Source organism: Typopeltis vanoorti, chromosome 6 (genome assembly GCF_054136105.1).
Source record: "Typopeltis vanoorti isolate ZY-2024b chromosome 6, IOZ_Tvanoo_1.0, whole genome shotgun sequence".
In the NCBI taxonomy this organism is placed as follows: domain Eukaryota; kingdom Metazoa; phylum Arthropoda; class Arachnida; order Uropygi; family Thelyphonidae; genus Typopeltis; species Typopeltis vanoorti.
The window spans coordinates 35,672,251-35,696,197 of NC_143554.1; the positions used below are offsets into that span (position 1 = coordinate 35,672,251).

Genomic DNA, 23,947 nt, shown 5'->3' on the forward strand with positions numbered 1-23,947 from the left:
TCTTTGAGTGAGACATCAAAACTGACCATTATGTCAACCTCATTTGCTCTGTGCCTGCACGCACATATAATTGTTTTTGTGATCTCTAATAATGGCAATGTAACATTGCTGAAATATAGTTATGTATTAATTAAAATTATAATTAATATTTTAGTATGCATTGTTATTTCCTGAAAAAGAATATGAATCACCTGTAAAAGAGACTGCTAAATTGCTTTCCTCTGGGCAGCATTAGGAATTTTATTTAGTTTTTGATACTACTCCAAACATATTCTGCAGTATTCCAGGGATGGACGAGTGAAAAATAACATATTGAATGCCTAGTCTTTTCAGAGGTTGAAAAAGACTGATATGTTTACAAGGAAAAGAGAGAGAAGGATTGATCGGATCCTGTCTAGTGATGTGTGTATTATTAAGATTAAGAGACAGTTTAACTATGTTAAATTGAAGATGAATTAAATTGAGGTCCTTTTTCTGAAAAAGAAGGCAAACTGCATCTTCATAGTAATTGAAGGTGACTGGTTAATTTTTACCCCACTGAAGAATGGTATGGAGATCAGTGTCAGGTACTGGGGTTACAGAGGATGTTGAAACTTGGGTTGCTTGAGCACAGCAGGATTTGTCAGACTAGTAGGAGAAATGAAATGTGCTGTCATTAGCAAAACTGTAGAGAGGATTATTTCAGTGGGGTCATTTATGTGTACTAGAAAGAGAGTTGGGATAGAACAGAGCAGTGCAATGGCAAACACAGTTAATGGCAACAGAGAAAGCTGAATATTCAGTTACATGGTAGAAAGTAGACCAAAGAGTGACAATTTACTGAGCAGGCTTTTATTCTAAACAATCATATTTTCTGGAAATGTTAAGAGCAACAATACCTTTCTCCAAATCTTTCCATGGCACACATCTAGTGATTGGTAATGTAATCCAAGTGATCTGCCATTATTAGAATCCATACTGGGGGTGTTTGATTAACTGGTGAGTCTCTAGGTAATGAATAAGCTGAATATTGATGACATTTCATTATTTTGGATAGGTGAAGGTAATTGATTAGTAGTTAGATAGCAGAATTTTATCTACTTTTTTCTTTTCTTGGAATTAGTTGCATATGTGATTGCTTCCATGTATTGGAATAAGTGCCAACTGCATATAAAGGATCAACATCTGTCCTACATCATCTTTACAGTTTCTGGAGCACAGCTTTTGAGTACAAGTGGAAAGATACCAGAAGGCTTTTTGGTATCTAGGCTGTTCAAAAAATTCTTCTCATGTCTTTTGTCATGAGAAGAATTTTGTCAAAAAATCACAGGAGACATCTTGGCTATTTGTGCAGGAATTAGGAAAGGAATAATTCCAGGAGGTCAGCTTTATCTTTAGGTGCTTAACATTATTATCATATAAAAAGAGAGAGGTGCAAGAGCATGTTAACAGAAGTTGTGCCTGATGGCCTTTTACAGGTGACCAGAAGGCACAACTTCCATTTGTATAGAAGGTGAGTTTTCTTCTATTGGCTGTTTTAAAGTTAGATTTGTATTCTGAGTATGAAGCTGGAATTCTTGTCATAAGTATAGTCTGCTGAAATTTTTTTGTAATATGCCTTGGTATGCACCTGTTGTTAAACCATTGGCTTGGCAAGTGGTGGGGGGGATTGAGGATCAGTGTGTTCAGAGTAGGCATTTAGATAGTGAAGGTGGAAACAGCAGTCTTAACTGAAAAGGAAGTTCTAGAGGTCATCCCACTTAGTACTCTAATAGTGCCAAAGCTTCTCCTGAGCCATCTCAGGAAAAGAAACTTGTATAAGATTATGGTTAGTTACCGAAAGGAGGTAACCTGTGTAGTATACCTGATAAAGAATTGGTTAAGAGCAGATCAAGGATATTGAGTGAGTAGAGAAAGTTATTAGGCATTTTGGTTGATAAATATGCATTTCACGTTAGATCATTACTTAAAGCAAATATGTCCACATCTCCTCCAGCTTGGTCAGTTTTATTGAAAAAAAAAACTGAAGTCATTTGAAGTGTATGGGTAATTGAATTGTAGAAAGTCAAGCTTCAGAAGAGTTCAAAGTGGTATATCCAGCCAATGAATGAACTAAGGAAATCAAAAGCAGAGTATTCTAAATTTGGTGTTCTCTGCTAAGCAGTATCATATTCTCACCAAGGAATTTTTTTTTTTTTCCCATGGAAGTTTAACATACAGTATATTAGCACTGGATGGGTAGAAAAGTGAAGAGAAAGAAGAAACTTCTTAACATTGGATTTGAAGACTTGTAGATTCTTCAGAAAATACACAGCAGTAGAAGGAAAACTATGTTCTGCAAGTTTGTATTTGAATAGCTTCTGGAGTGTTTTGATGGATTTACAGAGGGTGAGGGAATTATCAGCCATTTCTGATGAACATTATCTATGGCAGTGTTTCCCAAAATGTGTTATGCTGGGGATATGCAAAAGGTCTTGGGGGGGGGAGATACATGGCATTTTTTTAACATTTACATTTTTTGTCACAGATCAGTGCAAGTCTGTTCTGTAGTTAATTTTTCAATAACTAAAAAAAAAAAAAAAACTCTTCTTATTGTGCTATCTTCTATCGAAGGTCAGCAACCATCTTGGCGAACAAACTGCGCTCTTGTGCTAATCTGAGCAGTTGTGCACTGCTCTTTCCTGTCCATGATATTCTTTTTCTTCCTCTAGTTCCTTTGCCACCAATTCTTCCTATCAAAATAGTTTGTAGAAGTTGGTATTTGCTGTTTCTCATGATGTGGCCAAGATATGATGTTTTTCGTTTCTTGATTATTTGTACAAGATGTTTAGCTTTGCCAATGGATTTTAAAACATCTTCATTGGTAATTTTTTACAAGATGTTTAGCTTTGCCAATGGATTTTAAGACATCTTCATTGGTAATTTTTTCTGTCCATGATATCTTTAGCATTCTTCTGTATAGCCACATCTCAAAGGCTTCGATTTTCTTGATGGTTGTCGCCTTCAATGTCCATGTTTCAACTCCATAGAGCAGAATAGACCACACATAGCATTTCAGCATTCGGCATCTGACTTCCATGTTTAGATCTTTATTGCAGAATAGTGTTCTCATTTTCATGAAGGACTGCCGTGCAACTTCAATCCTTGTCTTTATATCTATTTCTGGATCCCACCGTTCATTAAGCCAGCAACCAAGATATTTATATCTTGACACTTGATCAATATTTTTCCCATTGAGTGTCAGTTTCATTGATGAGGCTGGATGTTTGCTGATGATCATGTATTTTGTCTTGTTGATGTTTATATTTATTCCCATTCTTTGGCTTTCTATGTATACTCTGTCAATGAGTTTTTGGAGATCCATAATATTATCTGTAATTAGCACAGTGTCATATGCATATCGAAGGGTGTTAACAATCTTTCCATTTATTGTGATTCCCTCTGAACATTCTTCCAATGCTTTTTTAAAGATTGCCTCTGCATATATGTTGAACAGGAGTGGTGAGAGCACACATCCTTGTCTCACTCCTCTTTTGATGTTAATATCACTGGTGGTAATGTTGTCTAATTAAACGGTAGCTGACTGATTCCAATACAGATTTGTTATTAGTCTTATGTCTTGTTCGTCTAGCCTTATTTGTTGAAGGACTTCTATTAAGTTAGTGTGTCTGACTTTGTCGAATGCTTTTTCAAAATCTATGAAACACATAAAGACAGATTTCTGTTTTTCTATGCATTTTTGTATCAATATTTGGGTACAGAAAAGGGCCTCTCTAGTACCAAAACCATTCCAAAAGCCGAATTGTGTTTCACTTAGAGTTTCTTCACTTTTTCTATAAATACAATTCTGAATTACTTTTAAAAATATTTTTAATGTTTGGCTCATTAGACTAATAAGTCGGAAGTCACCATAGGAATTCTCTTTGGGACAGTGATAAATGTAGATTTGAGCCAATCTGATGGAAATTCATCACTTTCATATATTTTATTAAATAGTTTTTCAAGAAGTTTGATGTTATCTGGTTCTATTAATTTTAAAAATTCTGTTTGCACACCATCTGGTCCACTGGCTTTTCCTGTTTTACTTGTTCGTATAGCATTCTCTATTTCGCATTTCATGATTGCTGGTCCTTGAATGTTATCTTTTATATTTATAGGCTTCTGTCTAGTATCATTGAAAAGTTCTGTTACATATTTTATCCAAATCTGTGCTTCATTCTCTTCTTCTAGAACTATTTTTCCATTTTCGTCTCTTAGAGACACTATTTGCTTTTTCCTCAGTTTTACGGAAATTTCGTTGATTTTCTTATACAGATTGAAATTATCATGTTTCTTCTGAAGCAGTTCAATTTCAGTACATAAATTTTTCATCCAATTTTCCTTGGCTTCTTTTATTTTTTTCTTGATGATGTTATGTGTTTCTGTATACCTGGGTAGGTCTTTGTTTTTATACATTCTTCTTGTATCAATAAGAGAAAGAATCTCATCTGTCATCCATTCCTGTTGTTTTATATTATTCACATAACCTACTTCTTCAATACTTGTTGTTACGATGGCATTCTTTAAGCTATTCCAAAGAGATTCCACACTTTTATTTTCTTCTATGTTAATCTGTTGTAATCGCAGGTTAAGCTGTGTCTTGGCACTTTTATTTATGTTTGGGTCTTTCAGTTTTTCTACATCAATTTTCTTTTTCTTCTTTTGTGATTTTTTAGCTGATTTTAATCTAAGACGTACTTCTGCAACTATTGGATTGTGGTCTGATGAGATATCTGCTCCAGGATAAGTCTTTGCACTCTTTATACTACTCTTTATAAAAAAAAAAAAACTTTATAAAAAAAAACTAAAGGAAGTTTTAAGCAAAATGTGTTTCTATGCATGTATTAGCTGACCTCCATCGTTAATCATCATCTGGTTGACATGACATGATCACATTCCAACTTAATGGTTCAAACTATGCGGTTGAACTCTTTGCATTTTAAATTGTAACATCCTCAGTAGCTATTTCACCTGCATCTATACATATTTATCACGTTTGCGTTGCAAGTTATCTTCTTGATGGAGCCTCATCTATAGCCAAAAATAAAAAAAATGTAGAACTGCTGTAGAAATCTTCTGGTATTGAGACCACTTGTTTTTAGATAAATAATGAATTTAATAAAATAAACAAATATAATCCTCCACGTTGTTAGGACTTAACCTTCCTACCGGCTGAGGTGGATGATATATCCCACCCACCATAGCATTCTGCATGGATCAAAACTTCATCAGCTTTGTACCTTTTATCATGCCATTACCTCCCTCCACTGTTAATCCCTTTACAGCTATTTTAGAGCCATTCGTGGATTAACTGTTAGTGCCTGACTAACAGTTTGTGTCATCTGTCTTTACACACACTGTTTTACTTGGAATTTTCTTTACTGTCCTAAAATGTTTGACTTTTTTTGCCTCTAAAATGATTTATTGTGTTTCTTTTCCAAAAATTGAAACAAATTTCACATGTGCAAAAATAATCAATCCTGAAACGACCATCTATCAGCCCTTGCAATGAATCTATTTAGTAGTAGCAAAGTTGCTGTATTATAAATTTATTCTTCAAATCACTGCAATGGAACAGTTGCACTGGTTGTTCCAATATTAGAAACAACTTTTTTTGCGAATTTTCGATGTTTGCATTGAACATATTATGTCACATATTTATATTTTTAAATAATATTTATTGAAATAAATATGGCCTTTTGCTTTCTTTCCTAGCAAAATACCGTTATATGGATCATCACATTTCAGTTTTAGAAACGAATTTTTTTTTTTGTTTTATGAACAATAAACGATGTTATATTGCATAACTCTGTTTCCGATTGTGAATCTTTTTAGTATCAAAAATTTATATCCAATGATGTTTTAGCAGGGATTCTTCACGTTTTTTTTTTTTTTTTTTTTTTTTTTTTTTTTTTTTTTTTTTTTTGTAGGATGCACTTTACTATAGTATCCAGTGTGTAACCACCGTAGATATGTTGAAAATATAATATGAAGGATATCATATACAGAATGATTCAAAATTTATGCTCATTTTTTAGATTTTCTAATGCTTACCCCCCCCCCCCATCCTCTCCTGGAATTCAATTACATAACCACTTTAAATTTCTACAGGTTTGTAAACGTTTCCAGACAGTATTCAAAATCTATTACTTCATTTTACCATTTCGACAAAAGAAATAAGACAATTGTTGTACCCTGAAGCTTCTAATTCTGTACTATTTCTTTGCAATCTAAAACCAGCTGTTCTACTGTCTGCTGAAATGATTTGAAATTTTAGAAATACTATGCTATATTTTCACCACATAAAATTGTTTATATGCATACCACACAAAAGAAAGTTCAGTAGTATTATTTTAGTTTCTTTTTCTTAAAATAATCTAAATATTTTTACTTCTACTTATGCTTCTGGTTGCTATTTCTGAAGTAATCTAGGTCTTAGAAATACTTGTAGTAATCCTCTTAGCTGGAGGAAAAGGTAAAGGCTTAGATTACTCTCAGTGCTATTGAGGAAGAAAATTGAGAACACTTAGCTAGAAGGGACACTAAAGTGCCTCAAGCTATAGTGCGAGATACATCAAGAATGTTGTGTTTCGTTTTTAATTGTTGATTAGTAGACATCCTAACATAGAAAAAAATACAGACTTTTACAGGCTGATACAGTATTTATACTGAAATAAGTTCTTAATTTATAATGATCAGTTTCATTTTTATTATCGAAAAAGTATAAATTATTTCATATAATTATCTTGGAAAAGAGGACTTGAATTATTCGAAAAGAAAAGGAGCATATGCTTCACATAATCTTATTTTTTGGGGAGGACAGGAAGGTTATATTGAAGACTCATTTAATTTGCAGATATTTAGGAGAATTTATTTTATAAATCGTTTGCAAGACAACTGTTACGAACGTAAATCACTTGGGGAACATGCATATTCATTTTAGTGTAAATAGTAGCAAAGGTTTAGCTTCAACAATGCCACTTATCTAAACTAGAAGAAAATGTCGTTATATATGCTGCTGTTAGAACTCTTACATAAATAATTTTTCTGGCATGAATTCTCTATCAGCTATAGTGTAATCAATCTACAGATTTTTGCCCTCTTGTATTCTACCATCTTATGTGCAGTGATTTCTTCTTTGTACTACAAGAAAAAAATCAGATAACACAAGAAAAATATGGAGCATTTTCTTTTTCATTGGATGAATTTATAATGTTCTCTCTTTGTGTTTTGAAAAGAAAGTACAAATGATTTTTTTTTCTTACTATTTTTGCCATTATAACATCTGATACAATTATAAGAGTGACATTTTATCGTTTTCTCCCATACGAGAAAAAGAAATATGACAATAATATTGTTGATTCTGTTGAACTTTTGTAGTGGAAATTTTTAATACAAAACTTTGTAATTTAAATATATATATATATAAGCAAAAGTATTGCTTATTATAAAATTGGAGCATAATCTGAACTAGCAGAAAATATATACAGATCAATTTAAATGATATGTATATATCCAATTATACAGGGAAACCAAGAAGGTGAAAGTGCAAAGAACAGTAGATTACTGTTGCTATTACTGTTGCTGCTATTATGAGAAGGACACTGACCTGCAGAGATAAGAGGGTTATCATTCCGTTGTATAAGTCTCTGATCAGACCACACTTAGACTATTGTTCTCAGATTTGGTCCCCAGGATTTGGAGGGGATAAATTAACTGTGGAAAGGATACAAAGATGGATGACAAAGATGGTTTCAGGACTGTACAAGGATAGTTATGAGGATCGGCTGAGAGAATGTGGACTGCAGAGTTTGGTGGATAGAAGAAGGAGAGGTGATATGATTGAGACTTTTAAACTGTTGAGAGGTGGTTACAGGGTTGACACTGGGGAGTTCTTTCGCTTGGTTGAACAGCGGGAAGGAGTGATGACAAGAGGCCATCCCTGGAAGTTACGAAAGGAAAATGTGAGCAAGAGGGTAAGGAGTGGTTTCTTTGTGTGGAGGGTGGTTGAGCCGTGGAATGCATTGCCTGATGGAGTGGTGGGAGTGAGAATGGCCAGTGAGTTTAAAGAGTGGTATGATAGCCTTTGTGTTTCTCAGGGGGGGGACCTCCCCTCGATGAGTCTTGACAGACTTTATGTCTTAGGAAGGACCTCCCTCGATGAGTCTTTTGACTCCTTGGAGGCCTGAATAATAATAATAACAGTAGATTACAATATAAAGAAAAAAAATTTAGCGATATGATTAAAAAATTTCATTATTCTCTATAAAGCAAAGTCGCTCAAGCACGTTCTTCAGGAAATCTGTGAAGTATTCTTCGAATCATGATTTTGAACAAAAATATAACAATCTCGAACGTCAGCAGCCGGTTTTTTAAATAATATTTCAAATAATTATCGTGAATTAATTTCTTCGAGAACAAAGAAAATGTTTTGTGGAGTAAGTGATTAGAAAAATTTAGCACACACACAAAAAAAAAATTAAATTGGTTCTCGAAGGTAACGCAATATTTAAGTGAAGAAATTATGCAAGGATCTTTATTTTGTCCAGCCATTAAAATTGTATTGTACAATAAAAAGAGAAAATAAAAATAATTTCTATATTTTTAGTTTATCCAATATAACTAAAATTCAGTTGCCCAGCATAGAACAAGGAACTGCAGTTCTTGTTATAGGTAACTGAGTCACAGCTATGAGCCTGAGATAATCTGATTAAGTGCTCTCTTCAGCGTGAGGGATTATCACACCTTCTAATGGACATGCTGGCCGAATTGCACTTCTTATCCATGTTCTTTCAACAGATAGCATGCATTGTATTCAGATTTAGCTGGACATCTATAGACATCATGGCCAGTTGGGAGGTTAAAAGTTACACACACACACACACACACAAGACTACGAACTATTAATTACACATTTGATATTATTAAAACTTTGCAATTGGTACATCCAAATAATAACCAAAGAAAAAACTAAATCACTATATATGTTGGAATAATACTAGTTGTTGCTGCCACATTCTTGTAGCTTGGTGCATGTCATATCCTAGGTCTGCGCGAGTTTGATTTTTAATGGATGCATACCAAACTTAAAGGATTAAGCCTTGATTTTTTATTACATTGAGTGGGGATCCTTAGCATTTCAGATACTTTCTTGTCTTGTAAAACAATTATGATCAATATAAGGCATTTTTGTTGGTTGTCAAACTACTTTGATGGCCTGTGTTTGTAGTATGGGATGCCAAATCTGATTTATACTGTCTTCTTTTTTTGATGTCTTTTACATGTTTAGACATGTGAACCCCTCCCACCTGGCCTACACAGCAAATGCCACAAGAGCAATGAATCTCATATATGCCTGTTTTTTTTTTCATGGGATAATGTGGAGGTTTTTGTGAATGTAAAAACTTGGAGATTTTATGCAGTGTTAAAAAGCCACTTTAATGTACTCACAGAGCAGCATTGCCACTTTGTAGCATTCTTAAAATCTTGTTAGTAAAGTAAAGGGGCTATCAGAGGTGCATTAAGAATTTTGTTGATTGTCTTGGTTTCATAACCATTGTGGACAAGGTTATGCAGTTCTTCATTCCTGTTAATTGATATACTGGACATATTGTATGCCTCATCTTGTAATTTTTAATAACACCTTTTGTAATGGTGGTGTGGAGCGGCATGTAAAAATCTTCCAGTTGCAGCAGGTTTTCTGTATACTGAAAAGAGCAATCTTTTTTTCTTTGTTTACTTCAACAAAGATATTGAGGAACAGTAATTTTTTTGTGATCTTCCAATTCAAAGAGTGAATTTTATGTTGAGATGCAAGCTGTTCAAGATAATCTTTAAAATGAATTAAGTTATCCATTGTTCCTGACCAAACAATGAAAATATCATCAGTGTAATGTAACCAAGTTTTTGGTTTTGCAATAATTTTTAATAGTGTTCATTTCAAAATTTTCCTTATAGAAGTTGGCCAGGGCTGGAGATCCATGGCAAGTCCTTTTTTGTTCCCAATATTTATCCTAAAATATGAAAAAGGTGTTTCCATACAGTGTTTAAATATAATTCATAAGTTATTTTTTATGGTATTAACAACACCAAAGGAACTATTTCATAAAAAAAAAAGTTTATCATCATCATCATACACATCGAGGATTTAGGCCTAGTATGGCCTGTTCCAGCCTTAGAAGTCATCGTTGAATCGTTTAAGAGGACGTCCTGGTTTTCTTTTTCCTAATGGCTTGTTTTGGTAATCTTTCTGTTTTCATTCTTTGAACGTGTTCCATCCATCTATGTTTATATTTTTTAATTTTTTCAATTACTGGTTCTTGGTTTAATTCTTTCATAATATCTTCGTTTCTTTTGTGATCAAATAGGGTATACTTTGCAGTTTTTCTCATAAACTTCATTTCTGCTGTTGTTAATCTTTGTTTTATTGTCCAGATTTCGCTTCCATACATTAAGACTGGTAGGGCTAATGTATTGTATACTTTTAGCCTGGTTTGTTTTTGAACTAGGTTTGGTTTAAATATAGAGTTAATTACTCCTGTTATTTTTAAATATTTTGCAATTTTTATGTTTATATCTTTTTCATAAGTGATCATACATCCTAGGTAGTTAAATGAATTCACCTGTTCTAAGATCTTGTTATCTAATATTATTTTAGTTCTTGCTGGATCTTGTCCTTTAAAGGCCATAGTTTTTGATTTTTCTGTTGATATTATCAATATAAAAAAAGTTTATATTTTGCTGAATTTCAAATCAGCATCTTCAGCAATACAAATTGTAATAGACAAAAGATCTTTGTCCTAATTTGTTGCCTGCTAATGTTGTGCAAAAATGTTGCTTTTAGGATAACAGTCTCCCAAATTTTTGTCAAATTAATGTAACCATATTTGTTCAGTTTGGAGATTTGCAAACAGACAAACAAGTCAAGTTTGCACCTGCAAGTGTTGCAAGTCTAGCTGATCCTACAGGTAGTGCAAGACCAAGGCAACTCATGATAAAAGTAGTATAAGCTCTGATCACTAATCTTAATATTTACCCTTAATGCAAAGCACATCTCCTAGAGGAGATGTATGGTGTTTTGTATTAAAGGCAGGGGGGCCACTACCCAGACTGGTTTCTACGATCAGCTAGACTTGCAACACTTGCAGGCGCAAACTTGACTTGTTTGTCTGTTTGCTTACTTGGAAAATGGAGTAAAACCAGATTTAAAATAGCTTGGTAACTTTAACATTTATTATACCCAAGATAAAATACTTTCTACATTTATATCTCCTCCTGAGATTTTTATTTAATAAGGTTAAAACACCTTATGGTAACTTGTTCTGGTAAAATACTTATGAGCTCTGTATTACTAAAATCTTGGTATTTCTATTTTTAGCCTGGCTCCCACTGATGAGACCTCAATAAAGGTCGAAACCAGTCTGGGTAGTGCCCCCCCCCCCCCGCCTTTAATACAAAACACCATACATCTCCTCTAGGAGATGTGCTTTGCATTAAGGGTAAATATTAAGATTAGTGATCAGAGTTTATACTACTTTTACCATGAGTTGCCTTGGTCTTGCACTACCTATAGGATCAGCTAGTTTAGAGATTTCTCCATAGCCATGGTTGACTCATAAAATAATCTTTTGGATCTGTAACGACTTATTAATAGCAGATTAGTTTTCTTCCATCTCATCCTGTGTGAAGGAGTGTCCATAGCATGGTCTGCCAGTCCTGCTTGCCATAATAATGGTAGCAAATTTATTTTTTATGTTCTTTCAGGCAGATGTTATCAGATCTTTCTGCCTGCCCATAGTAGGTCAAGTTACTGTCAAAAGAAACTTCATACACTCCAGGGTATGCTAGAGAGAGTGAACTTTATCCTTAGAAGAGCAGATCAGAGTTGCTAAACTCTGATCCGCATGGAATGTGAGCAAGTTGCTAAAACATGACCTTCCCTTAGTAAACCCATGTCGCTCATTGCAAAGTAGAAATTCACTGTCAACCCATTTCTGAATGTGAGCCCTAACCAATTTTTCCAAAATCTTCACCACCACTACCACTCCTGAGATACTAATTGGTCGATGGTTGGATACATTCTTTCTATTCTTGCAGAATCCTCCCTGTTCTGAGACTCATATTATATATAGCCTGGTCAAAGGAATAGCCAGTCAGGTGAGCACTCTTTTAGCATTCATGTTGATATTCCATCAGTCTCTATTGCTGAATTGTTATTGAGTTTGTGCAACAGCTTCAATACCTCCTCTTCATACAGTGAATAGGTAGCAGTGAACTCAATGTTGCATATACAAGTTTGATTGCTTTTGGCAAAGAGCACCTGGTTAAACAACCTCTTCTGCATCTGTAACCCTTCATGCCATCAGGATGTAGGAGAATAATTCTTTCATATTCATTCTTTCTTTTACTTGCAGCATATCGATAGAATTCTTGTGGGTTGTCTTTAGCACGCAGAGCCAGTTTCTTTTCATATTCAGACTTTGCTTTCTGTACAACAGTTGTGACTATTCTAGCCTTCTGCTTGTAATGTTCATAATGGACATCATCCTTATGCACATGGTATTCCTTCCACATCGTCTCTTGCTTAATAAGATTATACATCCATTTGACTCATACTCTATTTATTCTTCAAACTCTTGTACACATTCTGATATCCCGTCATTTAAGTATTTTTTAAACACTTCCCATGTTGCTATTTTTCCCATCCGGCAACCTATACCATTATGCTGAATTAGGTATACTACTCAGTTGGTCATAATTTCCTGCTTTGTAGTTCAGCATGTAACATTCAGAAACTTTGTCATTTCCTAAGTGAGTACCACATGATCACTCTCACTAACTGGAGGTGGGATAGTTACATCTTTAACTGAAAAGCTCTCTGATACTATAATCAAATCTAACATGCTTTGACCTTGAGTTCCTTCTGTCATATGCCACTTGAGGAAGTTGTCCTGCAACAGCTCAATAAATGCAATTTCATTCTTCTCATGAGATTCTACTGCTACCCAATCAATATTTGGATAATTAAAGTCTCCCATTATTATTACTCTTATTGTTGGATCGAAATTCCTTCTCCTTTGTGTTTACTAGCTGTTGGTTGACTCTTCATCCAAACATAAAGAAAATTTCTTTTTTATTGCACCACTCTATGTTCAAATTTTCATGAGCAACATTGAGGAATCAACCAATCTATATTATTACTAACTTAATTTTAGGCAGAGGTTCTCTTTATTATATAAGGTTCCTGCTAAGATTAGAAATATTATAATGAGTGATGCAGTGAAAGAAATCAGGCAAACACTAGATTGAACTTAAATAAAAACATTTAATGCAGTGTCACATAAATTTACATCAAAGCAAAGATTTCTAGTAGGGAAAATACAGTTAAACAATAATTAAGTTTTCATTGCGATACTAGCAAACTACTCAGCTGAGTATAATAATTATGATTAGAACTTATGCGTACAGATTCTATTCTTCTTATTATCAAGGAATCCTATCACAACTTCACTCTGATCAAAGTTATTATTCAATATAGGTTAAGTATTAACTCAGTTTAACTATTCAGCACAGTAATAAAATATAAACCATCAGACATTCATTTGAAGATTTCAACGTTCTATCAACCTAGCAGAATAGTTCACAGAAATTTCAGTTTCCAATATTACATTAAGTTTTCTTACAATAGGCTTCTCTATATCACACGTTCGATCTTGAATAGTTAAATACAGCAATAAGGGTTAAATTATGTTTGCTGGAAATAAGTTCGCTACTTCACATTAGGCATAGAAAAGATAATCTTACCAGCATAAGCTTCTTCGCATCGAGAATCCTATGAACATACCTAAATTCTTGTCGACTTTCACTTTGAGACTGCACAAACTTAGAGGAATGTTTTGTTTCCGTAACTGATTAATAGACTCGGGAGAATATATCCTTTTGCACTGGTTCAACCTAGCGCTATGGTACACGCTAGGAGAAATTTACATAATTTCTCACAACAACCAATCAAGTGTTATCTTAAAGAATTTCCTGGATACATTAAAATTGCACATATTACAGTTTTTAAATTCACAATATAAATGATATTTTAATAGACAGCTTTTCATAACTGTAATTTATCCCAAAAATATATAAATAAATAAATATTAATTAACATAACTTGAAAGAAATTACATAAATAGCATAGTATGAGCATGAGACTATTAGTTTAAAAAAATCAAATTTTGCTCAGGGAATGGTAGATTATGTTAGATTCTAAATGAGGTATTAATAAATTCCAATTCTCTTCATTCAGAATCCAACATTATCATTCTCATCTTTTCTATTTGGTGATGCATTTCTTCATCACTAGCAACTGATCCACCAGGTCTGTAACAACACCTCATGATGTAATTGATCTTGTTAGATTCCACCTCACACCAGATGGCTTCAAACTTACTGCCACATGAAATACTGTTGGTAGTAGTACTACAATCATAGATCTCAACTAACTTGATCAAAGTCATCTTATATCATTAGCAGCATGCGCCCTCCTCTGTATCCTTCCTAAAAATAGAGTACCCTTTACACTCAGTAATACGAGTTAGTATGTCTGATTCTCATCACCAGGTTTCACTAATATCTACAATCTGAGTTCCCGACATATTGACCAAGGCAACAAATTCTACCCCTTTGTGATGTAGAATTATAATAATATGTGGTTTTGTCAATACTGGAAGCTTTCTACAGGACTGTTAATTCACACAAACTTGCATATTAATATAGTTTAGCCAGCCTGGCTGGCCGAGTGGTTAGCATAAGCCTCCAGCCAAAAGGTTGCGGGTTCGAATCCCGCCATGGATGTTTGTGATTGTCTGTAGAAATATTAGTGGTGGTGGTGTAGTTATGGTCAGTTGGTGGAGACAGTTGTAGAGCAGGTGCCCTCCCTCGATGAGTCTTTCGACTCCCTGGAGGTGTTTATTAATAATATACAGCTGCATTTTACAAACTAACCTCTTCCTAACAGAAACGGTTTCATTTGCCTCATTAATTTTTCTAATTTTTAATTGCAGAATTTTTGTGTTTACTATATCAGTATTGGATTAGAATAACTAAAAATTCTTTTAGTAATTTAAGAAGTGTCATATTTAATAATTAAGTATTTATTATAATACGAGTGTTAAAAATAAATACCATCATCATCATATTCCTGACATGTACAGGATATGATAGTACTACATGAAAAATTTACATCATTACTAACTTCCTATCTACAATTTTCCTCCAAATCAGTCTGTTACTTGTCAAGACTCCAACATTATCAGATCTTATATTTCTATCGTCTAAGGCACTTTGTACCGTATCAATCCACCTATATCTTGGTCTTCCTCTGGGTCGTTTCCCTGCCAGCCTGGCAGAGAACACTTGTTTTGCTAATCTTTTCTTGCCCATTCTGTTTAAGTGACCATACCACCTGAGATTAGCACTGCAAACACATTCCTGGATGCTGACAATGTCAAGTTCTTTTCTAATATCCTCATTTTTAATATGATATTGCCATTGATGCCATCTGTTCATGCCTCTAATCTTTCTCAGGACTCTCATATCTGCGGTCTCTAGTCTTTGGTCAAGTGTTTTACTTCTGACCCAGCTCTTAGATCCATAAGTTAAAACTGGTTTGAACACTGTCTTGTATACAGCTAATTTAGTGTTCTGACTAATTTCTCTTTTATTCAGTTGACTTCCTACCATACCAGCTTTGTTGATTCTGTTGTCTATTTCCATATTTAATTTACCATCTGCAATGATTCTACCTATTTTCATTGTCTTTGTCTATTTAATGCTGACCTTCATACCATATCTATTACAACAGTTATTGAATTTAGTAGGGAATTTTGCAAACTTGTAGCGGATTTATTTAGAAGTATAACATCATCAGCATAAAGCAAAGAGCTGACATTAACATCTCCAATTCTGATATCATGTTTAATACCACTTTCCTTTATAATGTGATCCATATAGATAATAAATAACAGAGGGGATAATGTACATCCTTGTCTCACACCAGATTTAACATTAAACCATCTTCTGTACTTCTTTCAATTCTAACTGCTGACTTACAACTCAAATAAAGACTAAGTATTGCTTGATATAATGCCCCATATAAACATACAATTTAGCTTCTCTCTCTTGGCACCTTGTCATATGCCTTTTCCAGATTGACAAAACTTAAGTACAGATCTTTGTTATATTCCCTTGCTTTCTCAACTATTTCTCGTAAAGTGAAGATCTGAGCCTGACAGCCTCTATTTGGCCTGAATTCAGCTTGTTCTTCACCAAGATTTTCTTCCACAATTCTTCTCAACCGTTTCTCAAGTATACTTGCATAGATCTTGCCAGGAACCATTACTGTATAATTATTCCTTTTTGAATGAAATATAACTTCTAAATTGCTTTTGTTTGCATGAGTATGCCAGTGTTAATAAAATTGGAAAAGGGATATGTGTGTACTAAAAGTTTTGGAAACATTGGTCTGTGGAAATATATGTAGAAATGTGAAAGCAGTTTTCACGGGTTGGACAGATCCTGATTATGATTATGTTTCCTCTGAACAGCATTAAATTTAATGCTGTTCAGAGGAAAAGTAATACCTCTAGCAAAAGAGAAAACTTAACTTTTTTTTACTGCTGACAAAGCAGTATTTGTAACATATTTACAGAAAGAAAGATTTGAGGTAATTCCAAGAGAGAAATCTCATGCATAGAGATTTAGGTGCTGTTAAAAGTAAGGCTGGAAGGAAAGGTTCTTTGTTTTTGTTAAGGTTATCAGAATCCAGTTAGCTAAGTGGTCAGCATACTAACTAACAAACAGGCTGCAGGTTCAAATCTTGCCACAGACATGGATATATGTGAATGTCTTTAGGTGGGAGATGAATATCATTGTGTAGGACAGCCACTCTGATTATTGGAGACCTGAAGTCGCCTTGTGAAAAAGAGTAAGGTTTTCTTATTGTATTATAACTAATGTACTATAGGTTTACAAACATTGAAGAATGAGTGTTAGAGATCTGAATTCAGGATTATAGAAGTTGATATTCTGGAAGTTTTGGTGATTTGTGTATTGCAAGGCTTGTTAAATGAGACAGGTAAGTAAAATTTTAAGATAAAAGATCCATCATGTCTCTAGACAGCTAGCCCTCATCAAGACCTCATGAGAAAAGTTTACCTAATGGGCCTTTGTAACAAAGACAGTCAAATGCTTTAGAGAGATCAAGAGCAAAAACCACTGAGGTTCTTCAAACTTTCCAATGGCATTTATCCTAAAATGAGCGAGTTTTCTGTACTACAAAGATTTCTGTAATCTTTACATTTTGGGACCCCAAGATTTCTTTGTTAATCAAAACAGGAGCAAAATCCATATGTGATTATTAGCTGAGGATTCAAGGTAGCACAGGAGTTGAGTGTTAACCATATCTTCTACAATCAAGAAATGCCATGAGGACTAGGAGAATTTTGGGATCCAGTTTAGTCTACAGTAGGCACAATTTTAGCTAAGAAAGATATAATCAATAAGACTCGAGCAGCGTAAGGAGTAACGAAAATCACATCTTAGAAACAAAGATGTGCCATCCATGAAAAAATGGAGAGATTGTTTTTAGTTTGGATAAAAGAAAGGCAAATGAAAAGAGATGTAACTAGTATGACTATCATTCAAGAGAAGGCTAGAGAAATATTTTAAGAACTGAAGAAACAAACTCCACATTCGTTACATGAGGAGATAGCATTATACCACTGAATGGTTTGCAAAGTTTAGAAGGAGATCTGGCATTAAACATGTGGTAATGCACGGTGAGTCTGCTAGTGCAGATAAAGAAGAAGCTGAGAAGTTCTGTCTCAAATTTCAAGAATTCATTAAAAAAGAAGGATATTGTCCACAACAAATTTTCAGCTGTGATTAAACTGGTTTATTTTGGAAGCGCATGCCGAACCATACCTACATCACGAAAGATGAGAAAAATATTCCTGGGCATAAACCCATGAAAGACCAATTGACATTACTTTTGGGAGCTAATGCTAGTGGTGATATGAAGCTTAAACCGCTTCTTGTCTATCACTCTGAGAACCCTAGAGCATTCAACAAAAATCCCATGATTAAAGAAAGACTGCCAGTGATGTGGAGATCTAATGAAAGGGCATGGATCACACAGGTTCTTATCAAAGAATGGCTTTTTAAAGTTTGTGCCCCAAGCATCACCTTCAGACCAATGAATTGCCATTGAAAGCACTATTATTGTTGGACAATGCACCAGGACACCCAAAAGATCTTGAAGATAATTTGCTGGAAGACTTTCCCTGGCTGACAGTTCAGTTTCTGCCTCCAAATACCACTTCGCTGATTCAGCCAATCAATCAGGAGGTTATTGCGGGTTTCAAGAAATTGTACACTCACACATTGTTTCATCGAAGTTTTGAAGCAGTTCTCCTCAACGATGACATTAAAAATGTTTTGGTAAGAAAAATTTGATATTCTTGAAGCTATCCAGCTCATTCAAAAGGCGTGGTCAGAAGTCACTCAATGATAGTTGAATTCTGCTTGGTAAAAGCTGTGTCCATCCTGCATTCAGGGAGACGGAGATGTCTCTGGAATTGGAGGTGAATGAAGATGACATTGAAGAGCTCATAATGGAACATGAAAATGATCTGACGACAGAAGAACACCAAGAAACTCAGTGAGATGTGTTTTCTTCTGAAAAAGAGGAAGATGAAAGAGGACCAATGCTGACATCTGCTATTAAAGATCTTTTGAAGAAGTGGGAGGATGTCAGAACAATGGTCTTAGAATGGCACCCAAATCAGGCTGAGGTCAATAGGCTTGGGGATCTCTACAACGACAATGCTATTAATCACTTCTGAAAAATCCTTAAGAGAGAAAAGCAATTGACATTGGACAAATTCTTTAACGCCCCACAAACAGAAAAAAAAACATGACTGATGAAAATGCAAGACTGTATGTATGTGTTATTATAAATAAACGTAGTAAGAAATTATATAATTTTTTTGGGTCTCCAAAACGAATTAATCCAATTTCCATAAAAATCTATTGTAAATCGATGATCGGTTAATGAACAATTCAGGTAGCGAACGTCATCTTTGAACGGATTATGTTCGTTAACCGATCATCCTCTGTACTAAGTGAAACACATGGGTGATTCTAAACTTCTATCTAGGTGGTGCACCCTATTTGGACATTTGTAAGTGGCCTAGGATGTAAAGTGGGATCTCTGATAATTAATGTTTCCCAAATTTTGGGAAGTTTTATGCAACTGTAATTATTTAAATTTGGTTGATTGCTGCCACAGATTCTAAAAATTGTCTTTCTGCTTTGAATTTACTATGGTGGACATGGTGTTTTATTTTTCCAGGAGATCCTGTGGGTCGTATCCAAAACCTGGTCTGCAAGGCCAGATTGACCATAGTCGTGATTGCAGATGTATAATTTGTGTTCTTCTAAATGGATGGTTGCTGATCTACCTATCTGTCCAAAGTAAGCCAGCTTGCAGAAACAGGGTACTTATATACTCATCCCTTTATATAAGTACTACCCAGTTCCTGCAAGCTGGCTTACTTTGGACAGAGAGGTAGATCAGCAACCCTCTGTTTAGAAGAGCACAAATTGCACATCTACAATCACAACTATGGTCAATCTGGCCTTGCAGACCATGTTTTGGAAAAAAAAAACACCCTGCTCCACTGTAAATTCAAAAAAGAAAGACTGTTTTTAGAATCTGTGGTGGCAGTCAGAAATCAACTGAATTTAAATAAATATGGTTGCATCAAACTTCCCAAAATTTGGGAAACATTAATTATCAGAGATTCCACTTTACATCCTAGGCCACCTACAAAGGGTGCACCACCTAGATAGGACTTTAGAGTCACCCACATGTTTCACTTAATATTGTGTTGTATCTGAATGTGTGTTACAAAAGTTATTTTAATTCCTGAAGATGTCTTAGTGAAGGATGAAATATTAGAAGCTCTAAAATCAGTTTTTAATCCTTTCCCAGTGCTGTAAATATTCCATTAAGCCTCAAAACAGCTTTTTCTCTGGTTAACTAATGAATGGAGCCATCCAAATACAAATGAGGTGAAAACAGGGCCAATACTTATGCACATGAGGCTCTAGCTGGGAACCCCCAAAAATTAGGGCCCCCAGAACATTCTAGCATCTTGTGCCCCACCCTGCTTGGGAAAAGTGAACTGGAAGCATGGCTGGACAAAAGCTTTGGAAAGAGACCAGAAAGAATAACTGTCATTTGGACAAGAAACAAGTTTTTCTACTTTTAGTCCTCTCAAAAAAATTGAGGATTTGCTGATTTGAAAGTTTGCTGGAAACATAAAAGGAAAATGGAGATGTTGATGAAATCCAACTGTGATGAGCTTCGTTCACTTGGAGAACCAAGGCTTAAAAGGGATGAGAATTTAAAGTGGAATAGAGATAAATGATTTTGTGTCAATAAGAATTGCTTCAGTGAAAAATTCATTGGATCAGAAGACTAAAAACAATCCAGTGAAGGAAATTAAGCATAGACATTACAAAGATCATCCCACTTGCCATTCTTAGAAGTCATACAATGTGCAGATGAGAGTGACTGCATGGGGTTTGTTTGTTCCACGAGAGAAAAAAAGCAATACTAGATTGTGGTTTGAATTGCCAATAGGACAAACAACATCCACAGAAGTATTGCTATTGATAAAGAGACAAAATGTTTGGGGAGAGGTTAGGGTTACTCGGTATTATGAACAATTTGGAGAGTGTGAAAATCTCCAAGGATGAATTCATTGTCCAGTAAAGTTGGACTGAAGAAAAATCATCATTTAAAGAAAGGAAATCCAAAAATGTAGAATGATTTGTTTGGTATTAATGACTTAACTAGCAATAAGTTCAGTATGAGAGAAGATATGAAAGGGTTGTTGGAAGAGGCAAGAGTGAGAAAGTGAAATTCGTCGGTATTTTACCTTGATATGATAAAAAAAATAATTAGGAAGGGCTTATGATGGCAAACGATTCAATGCATAGACTGTAGAAGGGGTGGAGTGAGTTTAAGGGAAGGTATAAGAGGGGACAGCTTACACATGAATGCATTTGGTATAAGTAGTATAGAAAAACTAATAACTGGTATAAGATCTAACACAGAGTGTCAGGGAAACTAAATTATAAAGGAAGGAATGGTAAGAATGTGAGTGTAAGAGCGACAGTGTTATACAACTGTACTAATGATGGGAATGGACTTTGTCATGGAAATGTTGATGAGGAGAGAACAATTTCGACTTTGTGTTTGTCTGGTTTGGACCCATCAAATGTGTGCAAAGATGTCTACTTATATAAGGCACTAGTGAAGAATACAGATCTGCAAGTTGTTCAGTTGTCATGCACACTGCAGACAAGCGTATACAAAAGAACATGCAGGTAGATTGTTATGTCTGTACACAAATGCTAGGAGTATCAAAAACAAAATGGGTAGAGTTTGTTGCCTTAGTCCATGTTGAAACCTCAGATTGTAGGTGATAGTGAGACCTGGCTATCAGAATCATACTAACTGGTATCAAGTGTAAAGTGTACACTATTTTTAGGAAGAATAGGAGAGGGGTGCTGCTAATGATATCGGATGACTTGAATCCAGTTAGAATTGAGACCTATGATTGTAGTACTACTACTAACACCATTTCATGTGGCAGTAAGTTTGAAGCCATCTGGTGTGAGGTGGAAATTAACAAGATCAATTATATAGTGGGGATTTCTCATAGGCCTGGTGGATCGGTTGCTAGTGATGATGAAATGCATCACCAAATAGAAAAGATGAGTGCAAAAAGAGTAATCATAATGAGAGACTTTAATTATCCAAATATTGATTGAGTAGCAGTAAAATCTCATGAGAAGAATGAAACTGCATTTATTGAGCTGTTGTAGGATATCTTCCTCAAGGAACTCGAGTTCAGAGAGTGTCAGAATGCAACTATTCTGCCTCCAGTTGGTGACAGTGACTAAGTTTATTAATGTTACATTCAGAAAAGGTTACATGCTGAACTACAAAGCAGGAAATTATGACCAGCTGAGGAGTATACTAAGTTCAGCAGAATGAGATCAGTTGATGGATGGAAAGAATATCGACAGTGCATGGAAAATGTTTAAACAATACTTAAATGATGTGATATCAGAGTGTGTCCCTAAAGTTCAAAAAATAAATAGGGTAGGAATCAAATGGATGTGTAGTCTTATTAAGCAAGAGATTCATAAGAAAAGGATGATGTGCAGGATAGAATAGTCACAGCTGTTGTACGGAAAGCAAAGTCTGAGTGTGAAAAGAACCCACCTCTGTGTGCTTAGACAACCCACAAGAATTCTATCTATATGCTGCAAGTTAAAGAAAGAATAACTCTTCTAAATCCAGATGACATGAGAGTTACAGAAGCCTATTTTGCTAAAAGCTATCAACCTGGTGTATGCAACATTGAGCTCACCGCTATCTCTCCAGTGGATGAAGATGAGGTATTAAAGCTTTTGCAAAAACTGAATAAGAATTCAGCAATAGGAACTGATAGAACATCAGCACGTGTGCTAAAAGAGTGTTCAGCTGAACTGGCTATTTAATATGAGTCTTAGAACAGGGATGATTCTGCAGGAATGGAAAGAATGTATGGTAATTCCATTGCACAAAGGTGGTGCAAAGACTGATGTATCCAGCCATCGACCAATTAGTATCTCAGGAGTGGTTGTGAAGATTTTGGAAAAATTGGTTAGGGCTTGCATTCAGAAATGGGTTGACAGTGAATCTCTACTTTGCAATGAATAACAAAGGGAAGGTCATGTTTTTAGATTATAGAATGTGAGCAAGTTGCTCACATTCTATAACAATGTTACCATTCAACCAGACAAGGGGGGGGGGGGATGGATATGTCATGATGCTTTTGCTAAGGCTTTTGACAGAATACAGCATGGTAGTCTGTTGCATAAATTGGAGAAGAAGGGTTTAGATTATAGAATAGTAGCATGGATAAGAGGATGGCTGACTGACAGATATCAAAAAGTTATATGGGGGGGGATGTGTCTTCAAGATTTAAGGTAACCAGTGATGTGTTACAAGGATCAGTGCTTGGTCCACTGTTATTCAAGTTGGAATTCAGGGGCCATATAGCAAAGATTGCAACTGCAATGCTGAAACATGTAAAGATAAGGATGTCATTTTGCCTCTTTACAAGGCCTTGATAAGACCTCACTTGGACTATTCTCCTGGTTTCCATTGTAATTCTGATCTATTGGAGAGCGTGTTAAAAATGATTTTAGAATACTGATTATGAAGACAGACTGAGAATTTGTGAACTGCAGACACTAGCAAACAGGAGAAAGAGGGGGTGATATAATTGAGACTTACAAACTTCTCATAGGGTCATACAGGATTTCAATTAATGGAGAGTGGGGAAAAGACAAGAGAGCATCCTTGGCAGGGTTGAGTGCTAGATTTTTCTCTCATAGGGTGGAATGGATTGCCATTGGATGTTGTGAGTGCAAGCAGTGTGAATGAATTCAAGAATAAGTATGATAGCTGGTGCGTGGTGTAGTAGGTGGACTCCCTCGATGAGTCCCTGACTACCTTGAGGTCTCTCTCTCTCTTAATAATAATAATCTCCTAATTTTGTAGAGTATAGCTAAGAAATTTTTAGCCAAAGATAATCAAAAGGAAATTTTACGTTGGAAACTGACATGGTACATATCACAGCCAACACAGATGCTAGCCACCTGTAGTATCTATGTATATGATAGGTACATACACAAGTGCAGCCTGTCAGTTTGTTTTATTATAGTTACTGCATCAAAAAAAAAAAAAATCATGAATGATATAACTGAAATTTTTACTTCAATTACAAATAACATTTACTGTAACAACTCCACC

At 35.0% G+C, this 23,947-nt stretch overlaps 1 protein-coding gene across 1 annotated transcript in view; it reads left to right on the forward strand.

The window, feature by feature from the left end:
* Positions 1-23,947, forward strand: part of LOC150105381 (transmembrane and coiled-coil domain-containing protein 4-like) — a 298,911-nt gene that overhangs the window by 269,548 nt on the left and 5,416 nt on the right. The window lies entirely within an intron of this gene.